Source organism: Gobius niger (genome assembly GCF_951799975.1).
Source record: "Gobius niger genome assembly, chromosome: 8".
NCBI lineage: Eukaryota > Metazoa > Chordata > Actinopteri > Gobiiformes > Gobiidae > Gobius > Gobius niger.
In genome coordinates, this window is record NC_136859.1 from 5,120,822 (window position 1) to 5,135,621 (window position 14,800).

Genomic DNA, 14,800 nt, shown 5'->3' on the forward strand with positions numbered 1-14,800 from the left:
TACTTTGCTTGTTTGAGGACATTTCAGACCAGTTCTAGGGTAAATCTCGCTTGAAATAAGAAAGTAAAATTGCCAGAGATAAGACCAATTTTCTTTCCCCATTGGCAAAGAAAATGACCTGAAATAAGGACGAAATGTATCGAAACGAGTCAGAAACATCTCAGAACAAGTTAAATAATCTCGGACAAATGCCCAACAACATCTTAACTAGTCAAAACAACTAAAATTTTGATGATTATTCTTAAATTGAGATGTTTATACTGATCTAGTTAAGCAGTTTTTGCAGTGTAACTAGGAAATGAGTCTATGTCAAAAATCCTGAAATATCCCTTTAACATCTTGGTATTGTTGTCAGAGTGAAAACGAGTCCAAAGTCATCCTCTTCAATGCTTATTTTACAATGTTTTGTTAAGAATCTCTTGGAGGTTTTCCAGGAAATAACTTGTTTGGTATCCACGTGCAGCACGAAAGGCAACAAGATGACGCTGTGATCCAAATATGGTCATTTCCTTTCACACGTGCAGACTTTAGGGCCTGTTTTCTTTCATCTCTCCTACAGACTCCAAACTTCACCATCTTAGACTCAACAATATTTTGACGGTTTCATTCAGAAGTTCCAGCCTGATTTATTGAGCCTTGAACTGCAAAAAACAACCCGAAATTTGAATCTTACCTTTTACAAGCATATTTAAAATCCCCTCGGAGTCTTTGTCACTACAACTTTAAACCTGGCTCAGATTTTGTTGGTGATATTTTCGAAAGCTACAGCCAAAGTTTCAAATTGAAATCTCTGTAATTATTTCCCCGTCTCCACTGCAGCGTCTCGCCTTTGCGGATTGAAAAGGAGCTCGTCCCAGTTTCGCCGGCGTCTCACACGCTGTTGTTTGGAGGTCGAGCGAGTGGCCTTCTGCTTAAATCCGTGTAAAATTTAGCCGCGTTTGTTTTCACGGTCGAGAGCTCTGCAGTAAAACTTAAATAAGAGCAAGAGCAAGGGCGCAGCATTTACAAACGCATCAATAACACGAGCGACGGCCGGGGCTGAACGTCCGGGAAATCCTTGAGACGTCCTCGCTTTTGGGAAACTCTCCCATGTAATTAAAATGTGTACTACAGTATTTAACTTTGAATGTTTTAAATTATGGAATAGAAATACACGGGATTATTGAGTGTGAGACAGCAGTAGTTAAGAGTGAAGATTCACGATGGATTGTCATGTGTTTGTAAACTCTTAAATAACACAAGAACAAAACTTTAGTGCACGTTACCTTTTTTGGGGTCGGACAGTGTATTTTTTAATGTCTATTTCCTGCCTGATTTATTGAGCTTTGAACCCACAAGATAAAACAGCTTATTTTGATTTCAGATTTTTTTTCTTTTCATAGTTTAACACATTGAGGCCACGCTGTTTTTGGGAGAATCCAGACCATTTTTCATGATATTTGTAGCACCACAGTGTCTTCTATGTTGTAGCTATGGACTCATGCTGTGGCTCGTTTGAAAGGTGAGAGGCTAAGCTCTCCGTAGGTGAAAACAGTATAATTCTACGGGCCTCGGTTCCTGAGAAATCGAAGCTAAACAGAGGCTACTTTGGATCAAAAACACAGATTTTTTTCCTAGAAACGGAGCTAACGCTTGTTTTATGAAACATTCTTCCTTCTGATTAAATCCTCTCATCCGCTCTCCTCTACAGGCACTAACGTTATGGGGAGAGGCAGATGCCGAAATATCTCAGTTTCAACAACAACGTAGTCGCAGTTCGATCTTTTTATCGCCTGTGCATTTCAAATTGGATGGAAATTAGCCTTGAGCTAAATCCGGCATATTTACAGCACTAGTTGTCTGTTTATTAATATGCGCTGTCCCATTCAAATAAATTAATAAATGAAATGAAGGAAAAGGCCTGGTTCTCAGATGGAAGACTTTAACAGGATGTTTCTCAGTCGTCCTTGGACCGATTTTAACCATTTGAAAACTCAGAGAAATGTTAAAATCTCAAATGTTTCAAGCTTTCCATTGGAAGCCTCTGCTTTGTCAAACTCCAGAGAGCGGGAGTGAAGTGTCGGCTCTACAGCTGTAGACAGCTTTTCATGATTTTCAAAGTTATTGAACTTCTCCCCTGTAGGACGTCCATGTCGCTCACAGACTGACACAGCGGTTACTTGTGGTTGTGTTAAAGGGGGGGGTATTATGCAAAATCGACTTTTTCAAGCTTTACATCATGTTATTATGTCATTCCCTCTTTATTTATTTATTTATTTATTTAAGATGGGACAGTGCATATTAATTAGCATGAGTCCTCAAAGTCATGTTGTAAATATGCCAGTTAGCCACAATGGCTAATTTTCATCTGTAGTCCCATTAAAAACATGCCTGAAGTGTTGCCTTGGCACATTCTCGTATTTTTGAGTAATCTGTAAAAACTCTGATGGCGGCCATTTTAGGGATAGGTTTGCCTGAGTCCTCCTAGGAACGCCCCCACCTCCTGGAGACGCCTCCGAGCTTTCGTCAACAGCCGAGTAACCAACCACTGCTCCTCAGCAGAACCCCCTCCCCACTGATGCCACAGACAGCGTGTGGAGGGGGCGTGTCGGAAAGGGTCAGAGGTTCTTAAAGAGACAGAGGCCTATTTCAAGACATTCACTACAGCCATTTTGAGAGAGACATTTTATACAAGGCAGTTATTCTAATTTACTGCATTTACAGACCAACAGAAGGTTTGGTCATCATTATAGTGTGATATAGACTGGTGCGTTGTGATTGAAAAAAGCATAATACCCCCTCTTTAAGCTGCGTACACACCAAACGCTTTTCGGGCGTCAAAAACGCGCCTAAAGCCTGGAGTTAGATGCTTGTCACAAATGTCACCGACGCTCTGGCCGCACGTCAGCGTGTGTTCGTAGCTACAACAGGCGTCCTCGAGGCCCAATAAGTAAGGATTAAACAACGAGGAGCCGTGCATTCGACGGTTATAATGCACGACGCGGAGTCAAGAACACCACGACGCGCAGCGGAGTGGTGTTACGCCGCGAAGTGCGGAGTCTAATGCACGGCTCCGAGTTGTTTAATCCGCTTATACCATGGTCCCACAAACGTAACATTTATAATAAATATTTGTTTCATTTACTAAACTCACTAAATATGCCAGACCACCGGGACTATTTTATGTTGGTTATTAGCCGGTCACCGAAGGCTCGTCTCAGGGCGAGTCATTCTCCGCAGCTACGAGGATCTTCAGGCGCAACCAAACAACATAAGCACACGCTGCATCGCCAGAATCACAACACAACAGGACTAACCGGGCACTTTTCCGTGGAAGTAAACACCGATGTGCGGCACTCGTGGGCAGGAGTTGTTTCACTTTTACGCTGTTTAATAGATCCATGTGTTTAACCTGAAGCTAAAGCTAGCTAGTTCAACGAGCTCAACTGTTTATGGAAACAGCTGCGGTGGAGTCGCTCACACCTGGCCCCCACGAACTGAAACTTTTATGATTGACTTTACTAATCCAGACAAATATGTTTAAATGCAGGATCATTTTATGTACGCCTGAAAATCATGAATAGTGCCTTAACCGTTTTCAATAGAAATGTAAAGCTCATATGTTATTAACAGTAGCTAACCTAGCTGCTCACTCTCCTCTACTTCCCATTTATCAAACATTTTGTTTTGGCTCAATACGTTGAAATTAAACAAAATCCATCTCATACGTTCTTGTCAGTCACTAATTGCGTGTTTATCTGATTCAGCTGTGTCATGCGTTGCTATGGCGACGCCCACAGTGGAGTGATATCCCAGTGATTTAACTACCGGACTACGTGTGCGGTTATACGAAAATAATGCACGCTTGTTAGCACCCACCAGCCAATCAGAATCGAGTATTCACCCAGACCATGGTATAAGTTTTCTTGTCGCCGCTTTTAATCCTTGGTGTTTAGGTGAAGAAACACTGATGTGTGTCGTTGTAAAAGTCCCAGAGCTGCTGTAGCTCCGGTTCACAATGAAGCTAAACCTCCGTGACTTGTTTACATCTGAGGGCCGGCGTAACATCTGCCCCGGTGGCTCAGCTACAACGTCACTGTTGGGGAAAGCTCCTGATTGTCGACGCTCGCACATTTCTCCAAAAAGTTCAACATTTCCCTGTCCAGCACGTCAAAAGCGTGACTCGCTGCGGGATATTTTGACGCTCCCTGAGGCGCATCCTCCAGGTGTTTTCAATGTAAACCTGAAGCTTTGCCGCACCTTTAGGAATCCTTGGTCCTTGGACTAAACCTGGATCTGTCTCGGTCCCTGGGCTCAGTCTCCGTCTGCTCAGAGTGGAATCATTTCACTCTCTGCTGTTTAGAAAGCGCAGGTTTATATCGCTCAGTATGAATTACCATGAGCCGGCCTAACTACTCTTTATTAAGTCTATGGGGGAATGCAAAACCCTATAAATGTGTAAAAAATATGCCAGCTTTGTTCTGACGCAGCTGGACAAAATTATATTCTTTCTGTCTTTAAAGGGAAACTGCGGCGCGTTAACTCGACCGTAACACAATTAGCAAGTTACAAAATATCTAAGAGTTTGTAAATTAAGCCCTGAAGGAATCCCGTGAGAGTTTTTAGGCGGCTGCAGCTTTTCTTGTTTTTCATTTTGACGCGGCTTAAGATGAAATTTAATCATCTGAAGACGGAAAACATAGTAATTTGTCCAATAATAGTGGAGAAAAAGTTACTGCTGCAAAATAATTCACAATCAAATAGAAATAGAAATCCCAAACACCGGTAATTTAATTTTCTTCATCCTTTAATTCACCGGACGAAACATTCAGAACTGTTTTACGTTGTTTGCCTGGAAGATGTTAAGTTGTTTAGATGTTGTTGAAAGTGCTGTGAAAAGCTCGCGATCCCTGTGATAGTTTGTGCTTTGGGGCCAGACGAATAAACAATTAAATTAAACGTTTAATTTAGAGAAAGTTTGTTCTCCTGTATCACTAACTACACGTGTCCCGCCAACTGAAACCATTCATTGGGGCCTGTTTGCTTATGTTTTAAAGCCCTGGGCAGGAGGTATAGATACAGACAGCATCTCGTCATAGAAGGGGGCGTGGCTTCGCAGAGGGGGAAAATAGAATCTTTTGGGAAACACAGATTTTCACTCTATTTAGCCATTTTCTGGTGGAATATTAACTTATTTATCACAAACAAATAAGGTCAAGTCTAAATTGGTTCCATATGGATGTTTATTCACTGCAGATTGTTGAGTAGAAGCAAAAAACCGGCAGTTGTAGCTAGTGCTAGCTAGCCATTTGCATTTGCACGATGAACTCAGCGGAGAGTTACTGAACCTGCTTTTTTCTCAGACTCATTAGCTAAAAATGCCGCACCTACTGCTAAAAAAGTAATATTTACTTTAGGTCTATTTTAGCCATTCAAAAGTAAACTATATATGGTATAAGGTATGCTTTATTTATTATTAATCCCCGTAGGGAAATTCATTCTCTGCATTTGACCCATGCTCAATGCCGCTGGGGTGACCTGTAGGAGCAGTGAGCTGCCAGCCTGGGCCGGTGTACAATCGAAACAGACGGCTTGTCGAGTTGCACTACTCGTTGCTGTGCATGTGCAGAACTATCGAGCCATTTTACATTCAGCCATCGAGTTCCGCTTATTCAGCAAATAACATGATTTCATAAATTTTACTGTCGAATTAGGCCGTCTATTCTACATGTAATTAGTAAAGCAATTTGCCTTTAAAAATCTGTCTGTTGAAAATATAGGCTTTAAAAACAAAAAAAAGTACAAGTTTTGTCAATAATCAGAAAGCATGACCGTTTAAGTGTAATAAAAGTTGCTGAGGAAAGAGTCGTCTGCTCTTAAGTTACGTAATATTATGCAAGACAAAGTTTACCAGCTGCTAATAACTCGTTTTTAATGAGAGACAAAGACATGTGCACATGCGCACTGATTCTGTCAGTGCAGCTTGACAAAGAAGTGCATCTCGATGGTGCCCGGGGACCCATCTCCATGATGTGGAGCCAGGCTGGTGGTCAGAAACACCTGGCTGGAGGATTCACCTATTGTACATGTTTTTAGTGGTAGGGGAAACCGGAGTACCCGGAGGAAACCTACGCAGACACGGGGAGAACATGCAAACTCCACACGGAAAGGCCGAGTCCCTGGTGGGAATCGAACCCGGACTTTCTAGCTGTGAAGCGAGAGCAATAACCACTGTACTACCGTGCCGCCCATATACTGAACCTCTACCACTATGGAGTACTCATTTTTGTGAGAAATATAAGTATTTCAACCCGGAAGACAAGACTCTTGGATACAGTTAACTCCACCCCCTCTCTCTGAGTCGATTCTGCTCATGCAACATTAGCAGTAGTAGAAATATAAATATCACAGCAATAAGTGAAGTTACTTTACACTGCAGTTATGAGGAGTTGACATTTGCAGCACAGCTTCATAAAATGCTAACACACATGCTAACACACGTTTTGAATTACTTACTGCTCCATCGGGTGTTTTTATTGTGGGAATCGCGATGGTTTTAAGTGAATACACTTTGGTTCTGGAACAAGTTCACTAAGCCATCAGTGAAGTGATGAACATACTGTGGCAGGTTTGTCGCTGAATCGTGGAGAGAAATTTCTTCTTCTGGGGAGTGGACTCTCTTAGGAAGAAAGTCCTTTACCTCTCGTAGTGAAACGAGCAGGTTCAATGTATCAAGGGTGGTGTAAAATAAAGTGTTACCCATTTTATCGAGTTAAGGTGCTCTAAAAATGTGAGATATGCCGTCTCTTACTTCAGACTTTCCGATTAGTTTATATATTATGTACGACACTGGCATTTGTAGAAACTGGTGCTTTACTTTCGGGCTAAAATTGTCAGTTTCGGCCCTCGGTCTTTTAAGAATGAAGACAATAATTTCCTCAGTAAACCTATCCGTAAGGCCAGTGATGTGTGGAGGAGGAGATGGAGTCTTTAAACCGTAATGGGCTGGAGGATCTTGGGGAGGATCAGGTCCCTTCACTCTCTGCACTCGGTCTGAGGAGCACGTTCAGCGACAGACTGCTCCTGCCCTGATGCACTAAAGAGCTACAGCAGCACTTTCCTCCCAGCAGCTGTTCGACTGTACAGCTCCTCTGACACCAGCAACTGTTCACACATTATCCATTTTAATTCTATTGTCCCAGCAGCACTTTATTATGACTCTTTTTATTGATGACTCTTTTGTGTTTCCATGTTTTGGATATTTATTGGAGCAGCAGCAAGTGATGAATTCCTCATGTGGATTAATAAACTATCGTGATTCTGAAAAGCCTGACCCTGTGCACAGCGACAATAGAAACACATTTATAAAAAACATTAGACTCAACTTAAGGAGCTTTGTTATACGGCTCTTCACAACGTAAGTAGAACGCTCTGTGGCAGGCATTTCGGGGACAGGAAGAGAATTGGACACAGGGGTTTAGCGCATGCGCAAGCTTCGCGTGGCCAATTTATGTTTACGACAGTTAGAAAACAGTTGTGGCAGGCATATCGGGGACAGTTAGAAGACAGTGATTAATATGTTGGAGTCGAATAAAAAAAATAGCTTGACACAGACATAATGCTTTGTATAACATCATTTTAATAAAAATCAAAAGTACTGTTTTGAAAGAAGTTTGTTTTAACTCAGCACAATATATTTAGTACTTCTGCGCATGCGTCTTACAGGCGCGCAGTTCGACCGGCTTTAAAATGTATTAATATTTTTATGATTTGTATGATGATTTTAATTGTTTTTCCGCTTATTCCAGTCATATAGAGTGCAAACTACCCACGAGGATGTTTTCTTTCGCGTTTTTCGCTGAAAAGAATGGCTTTATGAGGACCTAACCTATTTAAATCTTATATTAGGCTGCCTTTTGTGTAAATATATAGGCCTATAAATATTATCATAGATTGTACATTTTGTAAATAGCCAATTGTTGTTTTTGTTTAGTTAAATCTGATCGTTTATAATTATTATAATTTATATCATCATCAAAATCATCATTATTTTGTTTATTTGTATTTTCTATAAATATACACAATTTACAACTTGTTGTTCTGTTGCTTTGTCAAATCTTTCATAATCGTTATTATCATTTCTATCATCATCATTACAATTATTTATTTCAATGTATTTTACATAAATATAGCCGACATAATTTACACATTGCCTAATTAACACTTTCTCCATCTGTGAGATCAATAAAGTATCTATCAAAGAGCTGCCGTAAACATGCGAGGCCTGCGCATGCGCTAAACACCATAGCCCTGATTCTCCAGCGTTCGCTAGCTCCGATTCTCTTCCTGTCCCCGATTCACTTCCTGTCTCCGATATGCCTGCCACACGCTCCATTGATTTGAATGGGAATTTCCAACGTTCTACTGGTTGTTATTTTCTGATAAAGGACCTCTGAAAAAAATAATGACCGCTGCCAATGGCAACGGAGTTCGTGCTTTCATATCACTCGTACGTAGTAGTGGACACTAGAAAAGTTGGAGGAATCGCTCGTGAAGTTAGCGTGAGTCCGACTTTCAACTTACCCAGAGATTCACCACCATTCCTCCGACTGCACCTTCAACTAAGCAGCAAGGCTGGCTACTCTTTTGGGAACTATTTGCTGCGGAAGTCATTAAATAAACCTCTGGGCTAGGGCTGCTCGATTATTGAAAAAATAATAATCACGATTATTTTTGTCATAATTGAAATCACCATTATCCAAACGATTATTTGTTGCCTTTAAAAAAGTCTATCTTTATTTTATTTAATTAATAATCAAAACACTATGATGATTTTTTCTGTTTTCTGGACAGTCATAAAAGTCATTAAAGAGAGGTCTCTGTCTCACACCTGCCCCCTGCTGGCCAGCCCTCACACCTGCGCAAGTAAACTGAGCAGCGCGGTCTGATGACATCATCACACAGCGCTGTTTGTTTCTATGTCAGGCAAAAGCATGAGCCACGGCACGTGAAAAGCAAAGGGAAAATAATCCCAGCAGCCTGAAATAACGCAAGTCTGCTTTGCAAAAAAAAAAAAAAAAATTGGGAAAAAAAAATTGGAAAATTTGAAGAATTTTTTTTTGGGGAAAAAAATAAAAATAAAATTATAATAAATTTTTTGCGATTATGCTAATTTTGTAATCGTTTACTGTTGTAATCAAATTTCGATTAATTGCACAGCCCTACTCTCGGCCGTCATTTTAGTGTATGAAGTTTATGTTGTGTGTGTTCAGTTGGCAAATGGCCGTATGATAATGTATCTTCTCGTCGGGGTCCGGTTCACCCTGTCGGTACATTTTTTCCCAATAATGACCAGCATTCTATACATTTTCCCTTACGCAATTGGTCCTTGACTGTTAAACGATGAACCTTCAGAAGAGTTTCAGATCAGGTCAGCAGAAGCCAGTGCAATGATCTTGATTTCGGACGGTTAGGGCCTTCAGATTAGTACGTGTAAGGCCTGAAACGGGACTGGACAAACACTACCGGCCAATGGGGAAGTTATGTACAACCGCGGCCTCTCCCAAAGTTTGTTTTTTTTTCGGCGGACCAATGTTTTCCGTGGAGCAGGAGTGAGCAGGGATGGCAGTGGGTTTTGTTTCTGCGGCGTGTAGAGCTCTTCAATACCAGAGTCTCTTGGGACACTGCTAATGTTCAGCTCACAGTGGAATAAAGCGTGTAATATGTCGTGTAAATGATGCCGCCTAAATGCTAAAGGAAGTACATGAGGCTGCGCACGATGGAAGAAGAGCTTTCTTTGTACAGCTCCTTTCACAGACATGGTCACAAAGAGCTTTACATGAGACAATTTTTCATTCACTCTATACTCGGTGGTGGTAAATATGTAGCTTCAGTCACACCACGCCTCAGTCGATCTCTTCTCTCTAAGCCCCGCCCCTGCGCCCTGGCCACCCTAGCATTAGATTTGGTGCTTGTATGTCAACGCTGTTGTTGCACTAGACCAGGGCTCCTCAAACTACGGCCCCCGACTTGTAGAGCACAAATCCCTGAGTATGTCAAAAAAAAAGTAAGTCTCTACCCCATTCCTGTGCGGAGTTAGGATATTTTAACTAAATAACCAGTTTACTCATTCCAGCCACTAGGGGGCAATTTGAATAAACAAAAAAACAATTCCACAGGTGTCCAGCAGAGGGCACTTACATAAGAGATCAGAATATAAACACATTATAGCCACGTGGTAAATGAAGCTTAACACCAGAGTGTGGAGAGAATGAATAATGACGACAGTGCTTTGAGAAACTTGTGACACAGGCTCGTAAAGCGCAAGTGTAAGAAGTTATTACTTTGGTCACATTACATAATGATGTTTTATTTGAAAATATAAATAAATGGACATTTGAAACAAAGTGTGAAGACTTGATTACTATTTTTGCAAACCACTACAGTGAAACAAATATGTGCCTGAATCCAGTGATCTTGTGGATATAGTGGTGGGGACGACTGTGCAGGCTCTACTTTACTATGAGGCATTCTGGTCTGAGTCATGCAAGCCTATGTTATAGCCAACCCGGTCCGGCCCCCCATCACAGTCAGGAACTATAATGTGGCCCCCAGAGAAAAAAGTCTGAGGACCCCTGCACTAGACGGAAGATGTCACTGCTCATCTTTATTTACTTCATAAATTCAGTAGGAAAAAAAAGGAATTTCAAAACTAACAACTAACAAAGCTGAAGGCACAAAAAAGAAAGAAAAATCCGAGGCACTCTGATACCTGGTTAAAGGTCCTTTTATTGGATCTTCAGGGTACAATACCTGAAGAAGGCATTGGTATTGTATGCCCTGAAGGTCGAACGTGACCAAAACACGTCGGCACGTCCATCCAATGAAGGAGATACCTGAGTGCCTCGGATTTTTCTTTCTTTGTGCCTATTCTTACGTTTTGATCCTGAAGAGCACCTGACCTTCTGTACAGACAGTCTGTTCCTCTCTAAAGTTTGCTGAAATACTTTCTTTTTTACCTAGATTTTTGTGTAGATCTTATGTCTTCGATGGAAACTGCACAGATCTTTTGTGATTGTTGCATTAGAAATGTTGGTATTAAAGCTCTTGCTGCTGCATTTTGTAGTTTCTCATAAACAAGCCACCACATTTGTCCAGCCTGTAATAAATGTGTGGCCTAGTTCCTGAATCGCCGTCGGAGCTTGGTCAGAGTTTGCAGTTCTTTGGTGAGGAAGTGATTGATTTAACAGGGATGTGTTATCACAGATTTATGCACAGCAGTGGAGTTAAGTGTTGGTGCCAGCGGTGCAGTGCACAGCACAGAGTGCACAGCAGCGGAGTCAGTGGCGGACGGATCATCGGAAAAGCCCACAGAACTCGTATTGATCGCTCCCGGTCGGACACTGGCTGAGAACCAGAGCCAGAGGCGGCGCTCGGTGGGAGAGCTAACGCTGAAGGTCTAATGCTGCTCTCCCGCCTCGGCCGCCGCTGGACAGATACTCGCTCTAATACTACCCCTACTGCTGATGGGACAGCTCCTACAGGGGCGAGAACACAATCAATCAGAGCCTGAAATGTTGTTCAGAGGTGTGTTTGTTTTTTTACTTGACAGGGACAGATTTACATGGGCAGAAACATGAGACAACTGAAGGAATCTGATAACCCGATAATCAGAAATCCATAATTCTGTGTTTCCATGCGCCAGGTTAGTTGTGGTTGTTGGAGCAGCTGAACTCTCTCCTCCCTGCCGTCATCTCCACCTGGAAGAGATGATTGCACCTTTGTGTTTAGACTTGGGGTCAAAGCGCTGCATGTGTCGTCAACCTCACAGCACAAAGCACAGGGTCACGCTGCGTTTAATTTATCCTCGGAGCTGGGAAAGACGTTTCTTCTGAGTTTCAGTTGTCAAGTCAGAAATTTTAATCACCGAGAAAAAAATACATCAGAGAATATGGCCCTAATTAAGGACTTCAAATTGTGTGGTTGTGTTCATAATCTACTAAATGTTACAAATCCTTTAAAGGATCTGTATCCTGCTATTTTAGCCATTCCAAAGTAAATTATAGGCATATATTATATATTGTACCTCTACCGCTATGAAGTATTATTTTTTGTGAGAAATATAAGTATTTTCAGGAGGTATTTTGCAAACCCAGAAGACACAATGCTTCAATTCAGTTAACTCCGCCCCCACTCTCCAAACTAATCCACCCATGCTTTACTAGCAGTAAAATAAATCTAAATATCACATCAATAAGTGAAGTTACTTCACGATGGAGTTATAAGGAGTTGACATCTGCAACACAGCTTCATAAATGGCTAACACACACACGCTAACACACAAGCTAACACGCTCTGTCCTGGCCGCTCCATCGTATGTTTACATTATGGGACTCGTGTTAGTTATAAAAGTTAATCCATTTTGATTCTGGCCAAGGTCGGTCAAGAGACAGTCACAGAAAAACACCATTTTGCTGATAGTCGCTGAATCCCGGAGAGAAATTCCAACCTCTGGCGAGTGGCCTCTGCTTTAGGAAGGTTGAATAAAGTCCTCTAAAGCTTTTCTCCGTAACATTATCGTTAAGTAAGAAAAAAGAACAGGCGTGTCCAGAGTAAGTTAGAAAGAGCTCCTTCTTCACAACTTTCAGTGCAAACATGACGTCTGTTCAGACACTCGGGGTTTGTTTTCCCCGCAGGGCCAGCGCGGACGCCTCAGGCACTTCCTTTTTTTGTTTTTATTTTTCTACATTTCTTTCTTACAACAGAAATAATGATAAAGCTGTTTTATAAATTGAAATCACACAGTAAGGCATTACATTACAGACGTCGGGCTCTTCCTGTTTGACGCTATGACGTAAAAAACATCAGAGTGTCACAACTCGTTTACCAGGAATCCTGCTCAGAGCAGAATTCAGGAGGATTGAACTTGGATTAGAACCGCGTGAATGAAGCCAAAAACTACTCTGGGGGTGGTTTTGATTAGGAAATAACATAACAACATGGCTAAAAGCTCCAAAAAGGCGATTTTGCATGATTATAGGCCCACCTATAGGTGCTTACTTTATCTCGCCAGTGTGCCAGTATTAGCTGTATAGTACCAACATACAGTCTTATAAAGTCTGAGTGACAGGGAGCCAGTGCAGAAGCTTCTTCTCTTTCACAGCCTTTATTGATCTGCCAAACCTCACCTAGAGATGGGAATCTCTGGGTGAGATTCCCATCAAAGAAAACGGAACCGGTTTTTTCCAGAATCCTAAATCTCCTTCATTAATGATTCCCTTTATCGTTTTGCGCCGCAGCCTCATGTTAATATTAGCAGGGGCGTAGCTTGCTATTAGGCCAGGCAGGCACTGCTTGGGGCCCCTCAACTGTCAAGGGCTCATTGTGCACAGACTTGCAATGAATACTCGCTTGATTAGACTTTTCCTGATGACAGTGTTGCTGCAGTTACACTATCTGACCACTAGTGCTCTCTGGCGCTGTTTATCAGCTTCAGCCGCAGGTTTTTGTGAGTTATGACTTCTTAATATTAACTTAGAATGAGAAGTGGACATTCTTTTTACACATGGCTCCACCCCTTTATATTTAAAACAGTGAAACCAGTTTATTGCATCGCCCATCGTGACCTACAGAACCTCAGCTTTATGGGAGTTATGAGGTGACCAGCTCCTCGTGTACGGATGGATGAGAAGGCGCTGTTTTTGGATGCTGCATATGGTTTTAATTGACATTGACAAATCTTCTTCTTTTCTGGTACTTTAACGATACTTGGTTTATGATATCGATACCTGACCAATACTTTTTCTGATACCTATACCAAAATATTTGTCATGGAGAACAAGAAAACAGAACAATAATGTGTGGAAGAGCTGCAAATTTACAGTATCGGGTTCAGCGGCAATGTCAAGAAATGTGTGAAAAATGTTGGAATAATTCGGGCAAAAAAATTGGGGGAAAATAAGCAAACATTCAGGAAAAAATTAGGAAAATTGTGTTTAAAATTGAGCAAAAAATTCGGATGAAAATGGCACACACAAAAAATGAAAAATGGGGCAAAAATTCAGAAAAAAATTGGGAACATTTGGGAGAAATTGTGGCAAAAAAAATAAATTGTGTTAAAGGGGCTGGATGCAAGTTCGGCATTTTGTACTCACTACTGCCACCTCAGGCCACATTTGTAACTGCAGCTTCTATATTAAGCTCGTGCATGACGGCACTTCAGACCCGAATTAACACCTTTTTCAGTGACAGTGCAGGATTTTAGAGGCAGTTGTGGTGAACAGGTCTGAGCTCATTCTACACATTAGGACATGGCTGGAACATGTAGGGGGAGGAAAATACTTAATTTTTACATTTTTAAACTCTGTATAGTCTCTTTAACGATACTTGGTTTATGATACCGATACCTGAACGAAAATATTTGTCATCTAGTGTTAGAAAAAGGAACAATAAGTAAATTTACAATATCGGGTTCATCTCCAATGTCAAGAAATGTGTGGAAAAATATGGAATCATTTGGGGGGAAATGTAGAAAAATTGGGCCAAACGTTCAGAAAAAAAAAATGAGGAAATTTGTTTTTAAAATTGGGGCAAAAAATCTGAAAAGAAAGGGAAAATTTTGGAGAAATTGTGGCTAAAAATAATAATAAAAAAAAATGTTAAGAAATAGGCAAAGATTCTTAAATTGGGGAGATCATATTTATGTCAGTCACTTTGTTTAACCTCTTAACTCCCGACCATTTTCTCCAGTTTGGCTTTACCCTAATCAAAAAGCTTCTTGGGAAAAAAGCACCAAAATAGCCACAAAAACAAAAATGTGACA

General features: G+C 41.2%; 1 protein-coding gene across 1 annotated transcript in view; it reads left to right on the forward strand.

The window, feature by feature from the left end:
- The window catches only part of lig1 (ligase I, DNA, ATP-dependent), a 190,618-nt gene that overhangs the window by 174,800 nt on the left and 1,018 nt on the right, over positions 1 to 14,800 (forward strand). The gene's annotated exons all lie outside the window — the stretch shown is intronic.